The sequence below is a fragment of the Schistocerca americana genome, chromosome 3 (genome assembly GCF_021461395.2).
Source record: "Schistocerca americana isolate TAMUIC-IGC-003095 chromosome 3, iqSchAmer2.1, whole genome shotgun sequence".
Taxonomy (NCBI): Eukaryota; Metazoa; Arthropoda; class Insecta; order Orthoptera; family Acrididae; genus Schistocerca; species Schistocerca americana.
The window spans coordinates 207685000-207706763 of NC_060121.1; the positions used below are offsets into that span (position 1 = coordinate 207685000).

A 21764-nucleotide genomic window follows, 5' to 3' on the forward strand; every position below is an offset into this window, starting at 1 on the left:
AAGGCAGTATAGATGCAATGATCACAGGTGACCGGTTTGGCTTTAGAAGACTTGTAGGTACATGAGAAGCAGCACTCAGCTTACAATTAATTCTTGAGAAAAGACTAAAGAAGGCTCAAGACACACATATTTCCTTCATCAACTTAGAGAAAGCATTCAACATGGTAAACTGGTGACAGCTTTTCAAGATGCTGAGAGAGACTGGCATAAACTGATAAGGGAAGAACACTAATGCAGAGACTGTATAGAGAAGAGGTGGCTGTGAAAAGGTGAGGAGAACATCAAGAGGATGCTACTGTTAAGCAGGGTGTATGACAGGGCTGCTCACTCTCTCCTGTCCTGTTCAACGGATACATTCAGAGGGAATAGATGAAGTTAAGGAGAAACTAGAAGACATAGGAGGAATTAAAATTCATGGTAAGACAATAGACATGCTGAGATTTGTTGATGATATATCAGTGTTAAGTGGGGGGTAAAGCTGATTCCTGCACATGGTGCCCCTGCATGGGTACTTGTAATAGATTTTCCAGTACTGAACCGAGCATCAGCATTCCAGAAGTACAAGCAAATGATGTCATCTGTTGTACATAGGCCTTTCTTAAGGTCAAAGTTAACTATACTGACTTTAAATGTAGAGGGACTGTCATCTCCCAAACAAGAGCTTTTGGGTGAACTCTGCCAAACTAATTGCTGTGATGTTTGTGCCTACAAGAAACCCACAGAGATGATCAAATGTGTCGCCCCAAAATACCTAGAATGAGACTTATTGCTGAAAGACCTCATAAACAATATGGAAGTGCCTTATTTGTGTGACCCGACCTCCACATTATGTCTACATCCATCTCTGAACACAATGATTCTGAAATACTCACAGCAGAACTTGATAACTGCATTGTATTGTCTATCTAAAAAACACCTAATGCAAAGTTCTCTTTTGTAGCCCCTGAGAACTTCAACAAACACCAAACCAAGTTTGTAGTTGGAGACTTCAACAGGTACAGTACAGTTTGGGGCTACTCACAAGATGATGACAACGGGGAAGAAGTGCTGAAATGGTCTGACACCTTCCAACTAACTCTCATCCATGATAGTAAACTCCCCACATCTTTCAACAGTGGACGTTGGAAACGTGGATATAACCCAGATCTAATATTCGCAAGTGAGCACATAGGCCAACAATGTGTTAAGACAGTTTGCCACCCTGTACCCAGTACTCAACACCACCTCTGATGTGCCAAGTTACTGCAGTATCCCAACCGAGAACCATTCCATTCCGCAGAAGATACAACTTCTATAAGGCTAACTGGGAGCTTTTTAGTACCAACCTGGATAAAATTGTAACTGATCTCCAGGCAACACCAGAAAACTGCAATAAGTTTGTGGATGGAGTGAAGAAGGTATCATGGTTATCTATGCCACAAGACTGCAGAACACAACACCTCTACAGATTAACAACCCAGTCGGCAGCCCTAATGAATACATACCTGTCACTGTTTGAACAAGATCCATTCAATGAGCAAACCATCTTAGCTGGTCAAGAAGTAATGTCTTCCATAGCAGAAAACAAAAGAGAAAGATGGATTAAACTTATGGAGGAAACAGATCTTTCAATTAGCAGCCAGAAGGCCTGGAAACTGCTGAGAAAACTAAATAACGATCCAACCAAACATGCCAATCATGCTAACATCACTCCAAATGAAATTGCTACGCAGATTCTTGAGAATGCTACACCAAGATCTCCTATCAAAAAAATGGACTTCAAATTAGAGTTTAAGGAACAATTTCAGAATAATAACCTGACTAGACCATTCAACCTAGGTGAATTAGAAGAAGCCATTCACAAATTAAAAATGGCAAAGCAGCAGGATTAGACGACATTTGTGTAGAGCAAATTAAACATTTTGGCACCACAACCAAAGACTGGCTCTTAAACATGTACAACCATTGTCTGGCTTTTTTCAAGATCCCAAAATTATGGTGTAAGGCACACGTGTTTGCGATACTAAAACCTGGAAAGTCACCAATGGATCCGAAGAACTACAGGCCAATATCTCTCCTTTGCCATCTCTATAAGATCCTAGAGAGAATGATTCTTCACTGCTTAACTGCGGTAGTTGATCCACTTCTTATTTCACAACAAGCTGGCTTTAGACCAGGCAAGAATTGCACCTCACAAATCCTTTATCTTTCTCAGTTCATAGAAGATGGCTTTGAGCAGAGAAAGATAACAGGTGTAGCTTTTGTTGACCTTTCAGTGGCCTTTGACACCGTAAATCACAGAGTGTTACTGCACAAAATCTACAACCTGACTAACGACTACATGCTGACAAGGATAATTGCAACACTCCTACAGAATCGACACTTTTTTGTGGACTTCCAAGGAAAACACAGCTGACAGAGAACTCAAAAGAACGGTCTCCCCCAAGGGAGTGTACTGTCACCTATTTTATTTAATGTGTACATTAACAATCAACCACAGCCTCAAGGATGCAAAAGTTTCATATATGCTGATGACCTTGCTCTTGCTGCCCAGGGCAATCAGTTTGAAGATGTAGAGATAATGCTTACACATGCTCTACAACAGCTTGGTACTTACTGTGAAAAGAATCAGCTCGCACCCAATCCTAAGAAAACGCAAGTGTGTTCATTCCATCTGAAACATAAACAAGGCGACAGGAAACTTGAAATATTCTGGAATGGAGTTGCACCAGAATATTGTTCCCACCCCAGGTATTTGGGTGTCACTCTCGACCGTACACTGACCTACAAGGAACACTGTCTGAAGCTTCTTCGGAAACTGGCAGGATCGAACTGGGGTACACATCCACAAACATTAAGAACAACAGCTCTTGCCTTATGCTGTTCTGCAGGAGAGTATGCTAGCCCATTGTGGTACAATTCAGTACATGCAAAGCAGGTTGATGTAGCCATTAATGACAGCTGTAGGATTGTTACAGGCTCCCTAAGGCCAACCCCCATGGACAAAGTTCAATGTCTCGCTGGGATTCCTCCAAGTGACATCAGAATATAGGTTGCTGCAAACATTGAGAGGCATAAATAAAATACAGTGACCTCACATCCACTCTTTGGACATCAACCTGCCAAGCCAAGACTGAAGTCCAGGAAGAGTTTCCTAACAACTTCACAGCCCTTAGAAGGATCAGCTGCGGCTACCTGACTCACCAAGTGGAAAGAAAGATGCCAACACCTGTCAAACTGGATGCCACCTGGACACACAGAGAAGTGGGTCATCTGGAAGTCCTTGAACAGACTATGGACCGAAGTCGCAAGATTGAGGGACAATCTCCTTAAATGGAACTTCTAGCTGCCAAATGCCAACACAACACTGTATGAATGCACTGAATTGCAGACAACCCGGCATCTCTTGAAATGTAACTCATGCCCAATCAGCTGTAGCATGAAAGACTTAACATCTGCTGCACCCAGTGCTATCAAAGTTGCCCAATTCTGGGTGAATACTGTATAGTTTTCTTTGTATGTATTGTATATGTGTTCATTTTAGTGTACCTCTGACACAAATAAAGAAGAAGTGTTAAGTGAGGATGCAAAACAATTAGAAGCAGTGCTGACCCATGTGGAAGCCACCCTCAGCCCTTCCTGTAATATGAAAATTAATAAAGGTAAAACAAAAATCTTAGTGGTGAGCATGCAAAATGCCATTGCCCAACACTCATTTAACAATGAGTGACTGGAAACTGATGAATCATTTGCTTACCTAGGGAGTAAAATTACTTGAGATGGAAGGTCAAGGAAGGATATTATAGGACAAATCCACCAGGCAAAAACTGCTTTTAATGAGAAGACACCTTTTCACAAGCAAACAACAGCTTTCAAGATGTGGTGCTGCTGCAGAATGCTCAAGATTTCCTGGTATACAAGATATCAAATGCAGAGATCCTCCACAGAGTGGAGAAAGAGAAATCTTGTCTCATCATATGGGTGACCCATGTGCCCCTTCTGTGTTCAATTACCTTCAGGTGACATGATGGTACAGCAGAAGGGAAAAATACAAGAGGCAGACCAAGACTAGAGTGTATCAACCAGATCTTGGAGGATAACGGGTGCACCACTGCTCTCAAGAGGAAGGCCAAAGACAGAAATGAATGGTAAACTGCTGCTAACCAACCTCATGGTTGAAGACCTGAGAAGAAGACAACATGGGGAATAAAAAAAATTTTGTGCTACCCATACACAAATTGAAATTATATGTACAGATTCCACAGTATATGGGGATGACAATATATATTAAATTAAGGGGTGAAAACATATTAATGTGAAATCAGAGTTGCTAAAAATAAGGCAACTGCAGATTCTGTGGGAGAAATGTTACTATTCAGTAGAAAAGTTCATAGAGGATGAAATGATAATTTGACCAAGGGGTAACTTAGTATATGAGGGTGATTTGGTAAGTCTGGTAAATTTCCATGAAAGAAAAGAACTTTCTGTTGTGTCTTTGTGGTTGGAAACTTGATTATTCGAAGGGTTGTGTAAAGAATTTCAGCAATGTGCAGCATACAGCAGTATGAACTGGTCAGTGTGTCGACCATGACTGAAAATGGAGAAAACTGAATTTTGTGCTCTTATTAAACATTTTCATTTGAAGGGTAGAACAGTGGCACAAATCAAAACAGAATTGGATGAAGTTCACAGAGTCTCTACACCATCATTGAAGACAATTTGCTTTTGGATTAATGAATTAAAACATGGTCGGACAAGCACCAAAGATGAACCACACTCCGGCTTTCAAATTGATGTCGGTATAAAGGAAACCATTGACAAAATCCATGGTATGGTAATGCAAGATAATCAAATAAAAATTCATGAGAATGCTGAGGCTGTAGGCATCTCAACTGAGTGAGTGTATAATATCCTGAATGGACAATTGCCTATGAAGAAAGTGTGTGTGAGATGGGTGCCATGATTGCTCATGCCAACCAAAAGTGCACTGGGCACAACGTTTCAACACAGTGTTTGGTGATGTTTAATCACAATACACAAGATTTATGACTGTTTATGAAACTTGTATTCATCATTGCTCAGCCCAGAGTCAAAATGGCAGTCAAAACAATGAACAAAGACTGGAAACAGTGCTTGAAAGAATGAAAAGATCATTTTGTCAGCTAGTCAGGTGATGGCCACTTTTTTTAGGATTCCCAAGGGATAATCCTCATAGAGTAGTTGAAAAAAGGCAGAACCATAACTGGACCCTATTATGCTTCATTGTTGGATTATTCTAAGCCTATGTTGGCAGAAAAAAGACAAAGGTTGGCATACATGAAAGTGCTCATTTACCAGGGCACCACTCCATACATCAGTGATAACAAAGGGGAAAGTGCATGAACTGGTCTTTGAACTGGTTCGTTGTCTACCCTATTCATCAAACTTAGCTCCAAGTAACACCTTCCTGGTTGCTAACGTGAAATATTGGCTTGCTGGGAAGAAATTTTCATCATATGAGGAAGTAGTAGTTGCAGTCAATGAGTGTTTTGCAGAGTTTGACAGAGCCTATTTTTCCAATGGAATGAAAAAGCAGGATGATTACTGGATGAAGTTTACATCCTTTAAAGGAGAGCATGTCAAAAAGTAAGGTGAGTTGTTTACAAAAAAAAAAAATTTTTTTTGTTGCTTTTTTACCAGACTTGGCAAAACACCTTCATGTGTGTGTGTGTGTGTGTGTGTGTGTGTGTGTGTGTGTGTGTGTAGCAAAATTTTATTATTAGTAGGATGCTATTATTAAACATTAGTTATTCTATGTTTATGGTGAAGTTTTACCATAATTTTGATGTGTCTTCTGTACTTGAATCAAATGATTTAGATTATTATGAATCGCTGATTGCAAAAACAACCTATGTCGCATTCACCTACTTTTAAGGAAAGTGAGAAAAGCAATATAAGTAGTTTATAAATTATTAGAATAAGGTGAAACTTGAGCTGAAGGTTAAGTAGCACTCAATGTCTCTCACCTACAAGCTAACCCATTTGCTGTGCAAAAACTTTTTATGCTGTGGATTTAGGTTGTTCCCTTGTGTTTCTTACAGAGCTGTAATATGACATATTTGAATGCTTTCACTAATTAACACTGTTTACAAAAGGAAAAACAAGTACCAAACAAAATAGTATTTAATGTTTACAGTAGAGAAGTCCACCCAACATTTCTTGTATATTTGCTGTAGGCCACGTTAATATTTCATTTCAGGAGGGTAACACACTTTCACTGTCAGGGACAAATTGTACACGTTGTTTAATGTCTTCCATTTTCTTCACCCCAATATGTACTTTCGTATCCTTGTAACACTTTTCATCTGACAACTGCGTTTTCTCCCTTTGGTCAAATTTCAAGGAAAAGTTATTGGTCTGAAGCCCTTAATGAATTCCATTGTTTCCACAACTCCTGGCATTGATGATTTATTAGGGAAATGATGAAACTTTGAAATATTTAGTGGTACTTTGTCAGCCCTGGGAATATCTCATTTTCATGTTTCAATAGAAAAGCAAGTCTTCTTATAAACTGATGGCCACCACTTCTTGAAGTCTACTATTTCATTTCCATCCACCAAATGCATGATGAAATTACAGTTTGCAGTTACTATAAGATCCAGAAATTCATGGATTGTGTACATTCTCTCTACTTTCTCAAGAGCTCTCTTTATTACCCCAAATACCCTATCACATGGCAGGAATTAATGACTGCGGGATAGGGTAAAAATGTTCAATCTCTTTAAATTGGTCTAACTCCACAAGAGCTAAGTGCAGGTGTATCATTGTGTTGTGTTTGTTCTGTCTCGGGCAGTCATCAGAAAATGGAAATAAGTTTTTCACATCTTGGGCTATATATTCATTGGTGTAGCTTAACAGAAAAGTACAAATTCATTGGGTCCTTTCTTCACGTTCCCTTCATGATAGAGATAAAAAAAAGATGAGCTTGTATGTAGATTATGTGTACAAAATACTGCAACAGTCAACTGGCACAAGTAGACCAGCTCTTGCACTGGGACATGAAGTTGAACATTTTGCATGTACTCAAAACATAAAGCAGTAGTTCCAGGATTAGTCTCCGACTGTCCTTTCCCATCTTGCAGAGCATAATAAAACTTCTTAGATCTTCAGATATGGACAATCTTCTCTGCTACTGCTGCTCATTTTTCTACCTCATTGAGTGTTTTTGACTTAATCTTTAACGTCAACTCTTCACAGGTGCAGCAAGTGTCTACTTTAGGTCTTTCGAAAGCAAGTGAAACGTTTTCACAAAAAAATCTTATTATAGCATTTGTATGGATGTTTGGCAATAAAAAGTTGGTGTACTTTTTTCACAGATAGTTCACAGTAAAGGTAGTGGATAGTATGACTTTCCTTAATGAGGAATGATCTGATGTGATATATAATTTTGACAGTTTCCTCTGATGGTATAGCATTAACACTCTTACATTTCGCTCTTACATCTTTCAGTGTTTGCCCACTACACAGAAATTTGTGAATTCTTTAACTCTCACATCAGTTACTGCATAAATACTTACAAAGGCTTCTCTACACACCTCAAATCATTTGTCTCCCCTGAGGACACAGTAGCTAAAAGATTTTTCACGCCTGCACCCCTTCTCGCTTCTTGGGCAGTGTCTTTCAACATCACTAGCTGTGATCAGTCCTTGCAGGAAAGGTTCTGGTTATTCTTGCATTCCATGTTCAGAAAATGTGCTAAAGCTTGAGTTCTGTTGCCTTATGGAATAACACTAAAACAACTTCTTCGACACTTGCAGTCTTCTCCTGTCACCTTTTTTGGAATTTCTTTGCCTCTAAAATTCACATGTTCCTCTCCATGAATTTTAGCTTTCTTCATAATATTTCTTTGGTATTCTGAAGAATGTTTTACCCTTTTCTTCTTATAACTGCTGGTACATGCCACTTCATCCATTTTAACAAAAATACTAAAATCAACAATGCCAATTTCTTCCGTACAGTTATACTGCACATTACTTTAGTTCCAACAGTTGAGAAGAAAGTAAAGATGTTTTTGCACTCAGCTCAAACTTCCTACTTTTGTTTGAATGGCAACAAACGATGACTTTGACTGTTTTCATGCATTGTCTGGTGGAGCTACATGCAGAATATGCAGTTTTTGCCTTTAACTCAGTTTTCACCAAAAGTGGACTTAATAGCTTTTGCAATCAGTGATTCATCTGTTATCAGGCTAATAAACCAGAATTCACATAGTCTTTGTGAGACTGAGGCTTTGAGCAGTGTCTCCTGACATTGAGATGAGACCTTGATTAACTTGCTTCTGTCAACAGCAAACATTACAGTTTCTGAATTGAACTTTAAAGTCATTGGAAGGTGTAGATTACAAACAGGAATAAGCCCAGTACTGATTCCTGTGGCTGCTGAAGTACCCCCCGCCCCCACTAATTTTATAGTTGCTGCAATGTAAGAAGGAAAGTATCTGGGATTTTAATTTTCAAAACAAGTTGTTATGACATATTATGCCAACACTGTCTGTTTGGTCTAAACAGAGTGACAGTGATGCCTGTTCTTTTGTTTGCTCCAATTACAACATCAAGATCTACTTACCAAATTAATCTAATAAGTCTGGCATTGTGGTACATGAGATCTTGGCACTGGAGTAGACAAAATTTATATGAGCAATGAAATGTCTCTGAGTGAACTTCAAGCTCCTCTAACAGAGAAACCAAGTTAATCGAGAATGCACTTCTTTGCCTACAGTATTTAGGAAAGATGTGGTATAATGTAGGGTACCAGAGCACACTGAAATTCAGGGCAGTAAACTGGTAGGTTTGGAAACCAATGAAGTGTTTGCAATACCTACATTGGCAAAAAACATAAAGTTCTCATACATGGAGTAACAATTCTGTTGCGGAGTATTATCATGCGTTATTGGCAGGGAAAAATGGCCAGAAGGGAGGTAGAGAACAAGCTGTGGCTGGAAAATCCTACCACCTGACCATGCCATATTTCCTTCCAGCCTCTGAAATAGAACAAAGTCCTGTTAACTTATCTCTGGCTAAGGGAGAGCCATTTGATGTATGGTTTTCTTATACTATGATACACTTCAACAGTGTGTAGTGCGTCTGTTATTTGAAGACCAGTACACCACATTTTCTTGCCTCTGTTATGTGGACATCAACATGTCACATTGTTTTAGAGTGCACCCTGTTTGCTGACAAGATGTTGTCTTGTGGCTTAGTAGAGGACTTGTTACTGATTGTAGGCGTTGATATTAAAAGTGTCATATGAAGGGCTTATTTCAAGAGTCCTGAGACACAGAGTCCTAAAGTTAAATGAGCACTGAAAAATCTGCAATTGAGATACCAGAAATATTCAAATATATATACTTGAGTATGAGTATATATACTTGAATATTTCTGGTATCTGAACCGCAGATTTTTCAGTGCTCATTTAACTGTAGGACTCTGTATCTCGGAATGAACAAAAATGGACTTGTACCACTATTGAAATAAGTCCTTCATATGTCCAATAAATTTTTGCTTCTTTCCTCAGTTCCCTTAGAGGGATGGAAAAATTAGCACAGGATTCAAGTCTCTTTTGTAACTTGTGACATTCTGCTACAAAACAGTACGAAATATTGATGATAAAAACTTTTATGTTTCATAAGAAGCTGAGACAAAAGTTCTAAGTTCCTAACTTGAGGAGAAGGTTTGGGTAGCTCTACAACATATAATTAATATTAGATCAGTTTCAGTAAAACACTTTAATAGCAGATACTTAACTTTGGAAGACATCCATGTCCACATGAGGGACAGTATGCGTATGACACAAACTCAGCACCCAATGCTAATTGTTCTTCACAATTAATAAAAGTACTGCAGTGTTGCAAACGTTTTTAGTTCTTGTACTGAATGTTTGTTCTACCTAGAATTGTTCTTAGTTTAACATGACAGTCAAAAATCACTTTACTCTGGACCTAAGTGCACTATTATGACTAATGATACTAGCTCATTCCTGGATCTATACTATGATGAGGCTACCATCCGAGCTAGCTATCAGAGTGGGATGAGCGGCACTGCACTCTGACAGAAGTAGATTTCCAGCAGCAGTGATGTATGGAATGTCTTGAGAGTTTGTCTTCATCAATGTCTCTCATTTGTAGTTGCATCCAGCAGCAACTGTCTTTAGTTTCTGGTTCCGTTGTGAGGTACCAACTTTAACATGGGACCATACTCTTTGGATGACACCACATTCCTCCTGCCTCCTTCCAAATCTCTGCACTGTCATCTTGTAGTCATGGGTCAGATGACAAAGGTATAGGGAGTGTGGATGTACATGAGCGGACATTGGCTGTAGTGACAGCTGACGGCAGCTCCCTGTCTGCACACTAGTACATGCATTGAGAGTAATCGGGAACACTGGCTGAAAAACTGATCACAGAGTGGACACCCACATCCAGGGACACAGATGGTATGCTCAAGATGACAGCGGGCAAAATCCCAGGTGCATTACGGTGGGTGTCTGGAGGTGGCGTCTCCATGGACATCTGCTCTGACTGCGGAACTGGTGGTGGCATCGGCAGTGGTGTGATTTTGGTCTCCATTGTCACTGTGCTATATGGTGCCAAAAATGGCAGTCCAAGAGGTGGAGATGACTGCTGGGTCTGGGGGTCAAAATTTTGTGGCAGAATCACTGACATGTTACCCTGAAATGAATAAAGTATATTCATAAAATCATAAAAACTGTTGAACTACTGAAATGTGGTGAAAATAGATTGTCTGTATGAAAAAGAATTAATTATCTTTAAAGTAACATTTTGAGCGAAGTAAGTGAAATGAAATATAATTGTTAGTTTAGACATCTTATGTACATATGGGACTATAATTAATTCTAAATGATATTTGCAGCAGAAAACACACTGACTTAAACAGAAATATGTCAGTTCTACTGAAATTGATTCTTTTTAATGAGGGAAAGAACTATAGACTTGTAACAGGAGGGTTAGATTATTTTAGATTAGATACGCTTTTCATTCAAATAGATCCATAGTGAGCAGATCCTCCAGGAGGCAGAAAATGTCAGAAAAACAAGAATATGCAATAAATACTTACAAAGAAAAAACAAATATGCTGATGTACTAGTCAAATACTATATTATTCCACTTTATTACTGAAAATGTATGGTGACATAACAGTAAACAAGTACAGTGGTGACTAAGGAAAATGTATCACAGTGTTAATGATTACAGATGAGCTGTGCATATATTTTCAACTGCAATTACACACTGACTTGTGATAAGCCATCAAAAGCACCCTCACTCCCATGTGCAATGATATTGTGGTTCAGTAATACTGTCCACAGATTCCAAGTCAAATGGTTGTCATGGATGTAGAGTAAGTCAAAAAGTCTTAAACATATTTTCATTTACAAGGAAATAGCAAACTTGTCATAAAACATGTAAATGTTCAATACACAGGTGCATATGATAATTCTTAGGTTATTGTAGCCATGCATCATCAGATAGAAAAATCAGATCATGTTACAACACCTATTTACAATGATCACACTGCTACACTGAATTTGCACAGAAGTTGGCATGTACTAATACTCGCATTACACATCAGTTGGTTTTACTCAGAAATTCATAAACACTGACCACCAATAAATCCAGTAGGCTCTTCATAAACTATAAAATATTAATAGTTAAACCTTTTATGGCTGCTAGCAAATTGGAAATGTGTGTTCCTGAATAATGGACATCTTTCTGGACCAAAATAACAAAGTAAGTGACTTTAAAACTTTGTGGAGGGTATTCTTGCTTCTAATACTGATTCTGTACACTGAGCTGTTGGTTTGAAAAAAGTTTTAATGAAAATTTCATTACGGAATAAATATATTGGGAAGCAGTAGTTAATATCCCCAGTTCCCTAAATAGCCCTCTGCAGGATTTTCTTGAGTTCATACCACAAATAATTCTTATTACTTTTTTTTGGATCAGGAAAACTTTAGCTTGGCTGGATGAATTATCCCAAAAAATAGCCCCATATGATGTTATGGAAGGAAAGTAAGTGTAGTAGGCCAGATTTTTAATTTTTATATCACCTATATCTGACAACATTCACATTGCAAAAATGGGTTTGTTTTGGTGCTTGAGCAGTCCTGTGGTATGCTTCTCCCAGTTGAATTTGTTATGAATCTGTAACCCCAAGAATATAACACTATCAACTTCCTGCATATGTCTGTCATCATATTTTAGGTCTATGCTGGTGGAAAGTCTCTTAAAAGTTCTGAACAGCATGTAGTGTGTTTTTTCGAAGTTTAGTGACAAAGAATTGAAGCACTTGGAAGCAGAAATTGTTGAGTCAAAGGTTTTGAGAAATTCAATTTATACCACATTACACACCATGATGACCACAATGGTGCTAAATAATTTGCAGATCAGGAAGATGCAAGTCCATCAAACTGTGAACTTGTCATGTTCAACGGACGTAGTTTTAGAAATAGAAACTCTTATGTCTCCATTTTGAGTTACAAGCTGTTAAGTAGTTGCAGCATAAGACATTTGGCAGCACTATTGCCAGTGTGGAAGCCAAGCTCCTTGCTGCCAGCAGTTTATTCATTGTCAGTTGAACAATGGTGGGGGAACAATAATGGTCTGAGAGTAAACTCCTTGAATGAGTATCTATTTGATGATAGTGACCTGGAATATAGTCCTAATGAGAACTCAGAATCACCAGAAAGCAATTTAGATACTGGAAACATGACATTGGGGGCAAATAAAAATACTAGCACAGATAATATTGAATCCTCTACTTCATTTGAAAATGAAAATGAGCCTTCTACAACAGATACCATTTATGCATGTGAAAGACTCATAAATCTTTCCAAACAGAAGTGGTTCTTTCAAAGTAGTTGAAAATTGCAGATAAGAACAACTGTAAATTTTGGACCAAACAATTATGATTTATAGAAATATATGTACATATTATGCAGCACTATTTATTTATTATTTTGTAATCTAATAGTTTACGTAAAGTCTATAAAGGCTACAAAGGGACTACTGTAGGTCCACATGTCTGGATAGAAGATTTCCCCTGCAGATCTCAGTGTGCACAAAAGCCCTCCATTGATCTAAAATATATGATCTTCAAATACTTCAATGATCTAGATGGTCATAAACAACAAAATGGTTACATTCAGAGTTGTATCAAACAACAGCAGATGTGGTAATCCACTGTTGTAAAATAAAAGCACAAGTTTCTGTGGAAATAATTACCATATTTGTATGAATCTAATGTTCAGATGTTTTTGTAGGGATGTAATATTTAAAACTGTAGTGTGCAATAGATTCGGTGGTGCATTAATATCTCATATATACTGTTACAACCTTGAGCAGTAATGCTGTTTAATGGTTCTTAATAATAATAATAATAATAATAATAATACATGTTCAATTACCCGAAAGTTCCTAAATGCAATATAACACATACCGTACAGTTAAAAGGAAGTGACGCTTGATCAAGGTCCGCGTCACTCCATTTTTAACCGGACTTAACGTCTGAGAAAGTGAAGGAAATAATAATAATAATAATTATTATTATTGTTACAGTCAATTGGGGCATATTTTGTAATTACCAGTCATGAAACAAGACTATAAATTAAAATTTCATTATACCATCAAAAATGATTGTTAAATATTATGATTACTTTGACATGTGCCATATGTCACGATCTAGAGCTGTCTTAATAAAAATAATCCAACTTCACATGTTCAGAGTCATCATCTTTACAACTGGATGCCAAACAGAGGGAAACTATCTACCACTATTACGTCAAATGTGACAGTGGCCAAGTTAAGGTATGCATTGAAGCATTTCATGCTCTTTGTGGAATAAAGTGAGGAAGATAGGATTGTAAAATAACACATTTGGGTGATTCCCTGAAGGATGGGAGAGGAAAGCATGCTCCTGGACACAAGAAACCTGATTATGTTCACCAGAAGATGCATGATTTTATTGACAATAATCCCACTCAGGAGAGTCATTATTGTTACTCCAAATGTATAAGTGAAAAATATGTCTTCTCCACTGACTGCCCCTCTATTACATAGAGACTTCACTGATCTGTATCATCAGTTACAAAAAGATGTAAAATATTATTTGTTTATGATGAATTCCAGCATGATTTTAATTTGAAATTTGGTGAGTCAAAAACAGATATTTGTAAAGACTGCACTAAAATGAATGCACAGTATAATGCAGTGTCTACTGGGCAAGCTAAAGCTGCTGTCGTGTTGAAAGAAATTGCACTGTCAAAAGTTAAACATTTGTACACATATTTGCTCAAGTGAAGGTGGTGTCCAAGAAAAGTCTTTCAATACAGAGGATTTTTCTGATTATCAAAAAATTTTACCTCTTCTGGTAACAAGCATTGGGAGAGAATACTATAAAAGAAACTATAGCTGCATATTCTAGATCATGTAGCCAGCTTCCAATGGTAAAACAATATTTATGTCCTCTGAAACAACTAATGGAAAATTGCCATATGAAGTTGTTATCTGTCTGAAATGCTACTTTGCAAGCAAAGCTGATCATTCTGCCAAAGAGCCACATGTTTTCATGGACAAATGTGTGCATCACACAGAAAAAACAGAAATGTGTTTGCATTCTAGATGCATCTTTCTCAGGTTCATTTTCAGAAACTTTATCTGTACTAACCCATCCCAGAACACTCTTTCATGGCACTTGACAGAATTTTTGGCACTGCTGACAAGAAAAATGAGCAACCAATAAAGTCTCAGTTCCTTCCACATGGGTCAAACTGATCAGAGATTCACTGCATGAGAACACCATTGATGTTGCTCGTGTCAAACAATCACTAACTGACCATGGGGAAAGTGAACTGCCCTCCACTTGTTGAAGTTTCTAACTTCAAAGATGCCTTTGAGAATGTTCTGTTAAGGAGCCTTTCTGAATTTTCTTCAACCCAAGGCATGTGTTTGAGAAGACAACATGTACTTGTAGTTTGTAACACAATGTTGTCAAAATTTTGCCATCTCCAGTCTATTTTGAAGAGGTTACAAGCATTACAGAGGACTTATGATAATGTTCAAAATACACCATATTCATTTTGGAAAATTAAGAAAGGCAATGTTTGATCACTGCTGGAATATGTCACTCTGCCAGAGGGTACCACATTTTGTGACACAATGATGTATGGGACTGATGTGAAAGATGATGTAGTACATATGGTATGATTTTTTGATGAAAATAAAATTAATATAATACATCCAATCTCTTTAGTGTCTAGCAGTAGTGGAAAAATCCATAGCAAAGATTGGAATGGTGAAAATAAAGTCATAATAGGTAACTGTAGTAACTTTTTGAAATACTTTATTACGAAAAAATACAAACATTAAAGTTAAAGAGTTATTATGTCACTGACTTTTCACATGTAGCATGCAGCTAGAATTAAGGATGTCTGACATTTGAATAGCATTTATTTTTTAAGTAGAGAGTGGTAGTGCTTGAAAAATCACTCTCATGATCTGTGAGAAGTAGGTACTTTAACATGAGGAAAATTGTAATCATGTAGATATTGCAATTAAAGAAAAAACAGAATACTCTGTTACTGCTGGTGCATACAGCATCGCTGGCTGGCATGTAATTAAATCTGACAACCACGACAACAACACAGAATACACATAGCAGACAACAGTGATCTGATGCTACACTGACCCCTTGTTGGAAGCAGAGCATCATTAAGGAAACATTCAGGAAAGTGCACGTGATGTCCAGATAGAGTTGTGTGCACTGGTTGCAGTTCTGTGTCAGGCAGTTGTTGCACCTGTGGCTGTTGTTGTAGTGCTGGTACCAGAAAATGAGGTTATCTTCATTGTGCTTCAGCTGGTAATGCATCCTGGAAGATGTACGTGGGCTTTATGCAATCAAGAGAAACAGTTTGTTTTTGCCATTCACTGCAATGTCCAGTGTCCACACACCTCTTAAAACATTGTGGGGTCCAGCATAAGGAAGTTGTAATGAAGATTGAATGTTATCCATACATAGCATTATGTGGGAGCAACAAACCAAGTTGTTATGTACACAACTGAGTGGCATGCCGCGTCTGGAAGCTGTGCAAAGACAAATGCGAGCAGTGTGGTTCCTTATGTGATGTATGAAGTTTGGTTGGTTTTGAGTGGATGACCTCAGAGAATTTGCATCAATAAATTCTCATGGGAGATGTAATGCTTCCCCATGAACAAGTTCTGTTGATGAGTTTATGATTGGCTTACACATGTTCTGCAGACCAAGGAAAAGTATCAGGAGAGCGATTGTCCAGTTAGGGTTGTGACTCATGAGTGCAGCTCTAAGGGAATAGTACCATCATTTGATCATGCCATTACTTGCCAGATGATAGCTGGTGGTTTTATGATGCATGTATGTGCAGAACTTTGTGAGCCGAGTGAATAAATCAGACTGAGATTGTTGGCAGTAAGATGCAATGGGCAACCAAAACTAGGTAATCATGCCAACACAAAAGTGGAGGCTAATGTTCCTGAATAAATATTGTCTACCAGTACTGCTTTGGGCCAGCAAGTAAACCGAGCAATCACAGTAAGCAAGTGTTGTTGGCCATTCAGTGGAGGTAATGATCTTACAACATTCATATGCATGTGAATGAAATGTTCAGTTGTATCGCAGAAATCGCTGACTGACACATGCATGTGGTGAGACACTTTGCCACATAGACATTGCAAACTTGTATGTGTCCACTCACGTCAATCTTTTTCCATTCCAGGCCAGAAAACCACTTAAACTCCAGGCAAAATGTTGGACAGGCCCCAGGTTGACACAATTTTTGTAAGCTGCCGATGACTTGTTAATGAAATGTAGCTGGTAGCAAAGTATGATATCTTCTGTGAGAGACATTGCAATATAGCTTGAAATCTTCAACAGGAATGTTGAAGAGGTGCAACTGTAACACAGATGTAGCTTTGTTTAGGAAATTCTGGAGCTCCTGATCATCTTGGACCTGCGTGACTTTTGTGAAATCAGTAGGACTTGTCACACTGTTTATGCATGAGGGCAATCAGGAACTACATTATCAATACTGGAAATGTGCTTGATGTTGGTGCTAAATTGAGCTATAAATTCTAGTTGGTTATACTGACAAGATGAGCAGTTGTTGCTGATCTACTTGAACATGTAAGTCAATGCTCATGAGCTGTGTAGATGGTAAATTCTCATGCTCCTATCTGTGGCCATAAGTACTTGACTGCTTCATACACAGCAACAAGTTTGTGGTCATAGGCACTCCACTTCTACAATGGTGACAGTTGGCAAGAACAGTAAGCAAGTGGTTGCAATGGGCCATGTGGCAAGTGTTGGAACACTGAACCAATAGTCATCTGACTTGCATCCATCATTAACACTCAGGTTGCATCAGGCTTGGGGTACGCAAGAAGTGCAGTGTTCACCGTACTCTGTTTTGCAGCATCAAAAGTGGAGCATATCACATCAGTCCACTCAACAGGAGTATTGGCTATAACCTCTGGGCCAGCAAAAGATGCAGTTAATGGTTCCTGTAGTTCTGATGAGCATGTATATAGTGGTGATAGAAATTCAGTATTCCTAGGAACTGGTGTAATTCTTTAATAGTGTTTATCTCCGGTGTCTGCAAGGTGGCGTCAGACTTTTCTGATTGTGGTAGGGAGCCTGCTGAAGATGACTGATGGCCAAAGAAAGTAATCTCAGATTGCAGGAACACACATTTAGCTGTGTTCGAGACCACACCATATTGCTTGAAGCACTTGAACACTTCAATAAGATGTTGTTGGTGTTGTTCCTTGGCGGCCAAAAATAGAAAAATATCATCATGGTAAGTAAAACAAAATGGCAGACCTTGCAGAACTGAATCATAAAATCATTACCATGTCTGAGTAGCATTCTGTAACTCAAAGGTCATGTACATGCTCTCAGCTAACCCAAATGCAGTGGTAAATGCTGTTTTTGGTACGACTTCCTCTGCTACTGGGATCTGGGTATAGGGTTTGGCACAATCAGGTACAATTAATGTGGTTGCACCATGCAATGTGTAATTGTAGTCCCACAAAAATGTCGCCAGGTAGTGGTCTGGCACAATTCTGGCATTAAGTGCATGATAACCTCTACATAGATGCCATACTACACTTCTTAGGTACCAGGTGCAGCTGGCCACTTGATGGTTGGATAATAGCTGAGCATGGTGTCAAGCTCAGCTTTAGTGATAGCCAGATGATCAAGTTCCAAACTTAGAGATCTGCATGTTCCATCAACAGTTTTAATATGATTCACTGTGTTATGTAGCACTTGTCTGAGTGCTTGGAGGTCTAGTCATAGCTGTGAATTGCTGTAACAGAGTGGTGTACTTAAAATCGCTTGCATGTGTTAACTTGGCACTGTACACTGCTGAGCTGTGGTGGAATCATGTAGTAATCAGGCTGGTAATGCTGTCAATAAGCTGAGTGTTTGCCACACCTGACAATTGATGGTAATAAGTCAGAAGATCAGTGCCTACTATTGCTTCTGAGAAATCGGCAATGGTGAAGTCCTATACGAAGTGGTGACACACTACTTAATCCAATGCTTTTTGATGGGTTCCATTTTGTCAGTACGGAACAGCTGTTCACTGCTGACAAACAAAATGCCATTGGTGGTCTGCCGTGATGCAGTGAGGTTTGTGGCCATATACTTAAATCAGAACAGTGTCCACCAAATATTTTTAGACTGATTTCCTGCCATTGATAAGCAAGTGCTGTAATATTGACAGGCAGTCAGCTCTACCTACCACCAGCTGCCACTGGCAATTGGGAAGGGACACAGCACAGTACACTTTTGTGCCTGCTTTCTCAACTTTTGATGGTACCAGCATAGAAGATGCTCTGAATTCTACAGTATTTCCCTCTATCATTGTCAGTACTGCTTTGAAAAACAGCTTGTTGATTTGTGTACTCAATAACTCTCTAGAGAGTTGTAATCAGCATGCATGACTGCCACTGTCATTGCTGTACTGCTGCACGGCTCTGCTTCTGTGCTAACCTGAGTAGGAATGATGGCTTCTTAAATTCTGTAAATGAGCTCTGTACCACTGTTCAATGGCATCTCTGTTTGGATTCTACTGTCATCTCTGTTTGGATTCTACTGTCACCCTGACGTGTGGTGGTGGGCAGCTGCTCCAAATGGTTTGCAGAAATTATTCGGAACAGTATTGATATCCATGTTGCTCGTTAAGTTCCTATAGTTTTGTGACAGCTTGTGGTCTCCAGTATCCTTCTGCATCAGCACTTGATGAGTTCTGTCGTCCTGTCAGACTGTGACTCATCAAACTAATTCTGTCTTGAGCTTGTCATAAGCATTTGCTATCAGTGGCACAGTTATGACATCCTGTACTTCCGTGGTAAAGCGGTGATGCTGGCATAGTAGAAACTCATTTCAACTTGTACTAATCACAGTACAGGGTTATGGGGCCAGAATGGTTGTAATTGCACAGCTAATCTTGATACAGTTGGTTTGTGAGTGATCTTGTATCTTTTTTTCAAATTATGGTTGCTGCTCAGGTCTTGTTGACTTAAATATTATGCAGGATCTCCACTTATTGTGTGCAGTTAGAATTAGGGCTATTCACACTTTGAGTAGCAAGTATTTATTATGCAGAGTGGTAGTGCTTGAAAAATCTTTCTCATGATCCATAAAAAGTAGGAGCTTTATTTAACAGAATAAACACACTCAGCTCTGAGCAATGAATGGATTAGGAGACATTATACTTGAAACCATCCCTCTTCTGTAACTGAGGGCTTCAGTTTGCTAGAAACCATTTGTTAATGTCTTTGAAAATCTCTTTAATTGGTATTTTTAAGATTATACTGGAATTGCTATTCATCATAATGTTTTTATCATCAGAAAACAGAACAGACTTTGGATCTGGTAATGTTAAAGATGGAAGATAATTTATACACACAAGAAACAGTAAGGACTCTCATTTGGAACCCTGTGGGGTGCCTCATGTCGTTAGTTTTTGGTTGGATGATGCCTAAAAGCTTAATACATGTCTCTTTCCTAAATGACACTCCTGACAGAGTTAGAGGATTTTAACAATCTGTGGCATTTCCTATTCCTTCATAATATTATAATTTACTTAAAAGAATGTTGTTATTTACACAGTTAAATGGCACTGAAAGACTATCATCTATTCATTATTATCTAATGAATTATGTACATTCTCACATTATTTGTAGGAAGCCTTCCCAATATCAGAATCCTTTATAAATACTAACTGTGAGTTTGACAATATATTGTTTGCTGTCATACAGTTAAGAAGCTGTTACCTTTTCTAAAATTTTCTAGAATGCTCGCAAAAGTGAAACTGGATGGAAATTTGATGGGTTTCTTTATCTTCATTTTTAAACGAAGGATTAACTACAGTGTATTTCAACAACTCAGGAAGTGATCCACTGATAAACAACAGAATATGTTTCTAATCTCAGAAGCACACTCTTTAATTAACATTGTTGATATTTTATCACAACCACTAGATTACGTCTACTCATGTAATGAGGGTCATGGTCATATTTTGTAGTGACTGGTCTGAGATACTCCATGGCAACATGCATTGAACCTGAAAACCCTATTTTTTCAGTAACAGTTATGAAATGCTAGTTAAAATGTTTTGCAATGGTACACTCACCTGTTACCAATGTTTCATTTACTCTTATGCTATCTGCCCTTCTTCATGTCTAGTTCTATCAGTCTCCTCATTCCCTGTATCCGATATTGTCTATATTGTGTTGCCTGGTGTGATTATCCTCTTCTGTAGCATATTTGCTTTGATCACCATATTACTGTCTTTAATATTTTGCAACATGTCTGGTAGTGTGCTGTAGCATTTCCCTTTTCCTATGCAGCAGAGCTGATCTATTAAAAAAAACATTTTCAACGCTCATATGACACAAGACATAAAGAGAACTTTATGCTCACCTCTCATCACTTAAAACTGCATTCTCAGACTCCACAGTATATAGCCATGAAAATTGACAACACAATAAAAGGGTGTGACACAATGAATATGAAGACAAATATTATAAAGAGCAAGTTACATTATTTTCTAATTGAACAATGCTACTACTCTGTGGAAGATTTCATGAAGGACAAAGTGATACTTTGAGCTGGATCCCTAAAATAGAATAAAAAATTATGACAGTTATAGTAGATGCAAATACTGTAAGTTTGACAAATTTCAAATACGTAAACTCTCCACAAAGTGTTATTTTAAGTGTGCCAAAATTTTAAATAAGCATATTGAAACCTTGACATGTCTCCTGTACATCAGACATATGTTCTGAAATTGTGCACATTATGAGATGAATAAAATGCATTTCACATTTCAGAGCAGCTTCTGACTGACAGATAGAGCTTACTTTTTATTTTACAAGATACCTTTATTCCTTGAGTAATCTTTGGCTTCATTAATCCTTGGCTTCTTTGTAGACTTTAGTCTAATCTGAGTTGGTTTTGGGGAGAAACAGTTTTAAATTAGTTAAGTACTCTATTAATAAAAGTGTTGTATTTTTCATTTGGACCATGAGCTCTGTGTACATCACTCCAGTTTATCCCTAAAATAATCCCTCTCTGGCTTACTGATGATCCTCTTGAATTCTGGTTTGATAGATTTTATATCCTGTTCAGTATCAACATTTAACAAAAGGCACTGTGTGTCAAGGTCTGAGAGGCCATTGATTATTGGTTTTG

General features: G+C 38.1%; 1 protein-coding gene across 1 annotated transcript in view; it reads left to right on the forward strand.

Annotated features, from left to right (window-relative positions):
* The window catches only part of LOC124605977 (sperm flagellar protein 1-like), a 105347-nt gene that overhangs the window by 50390 nt on the left and 33193 nt on the right, over positions 1 to 21764 (forward strand). The window lies entirely within an intron of this gene.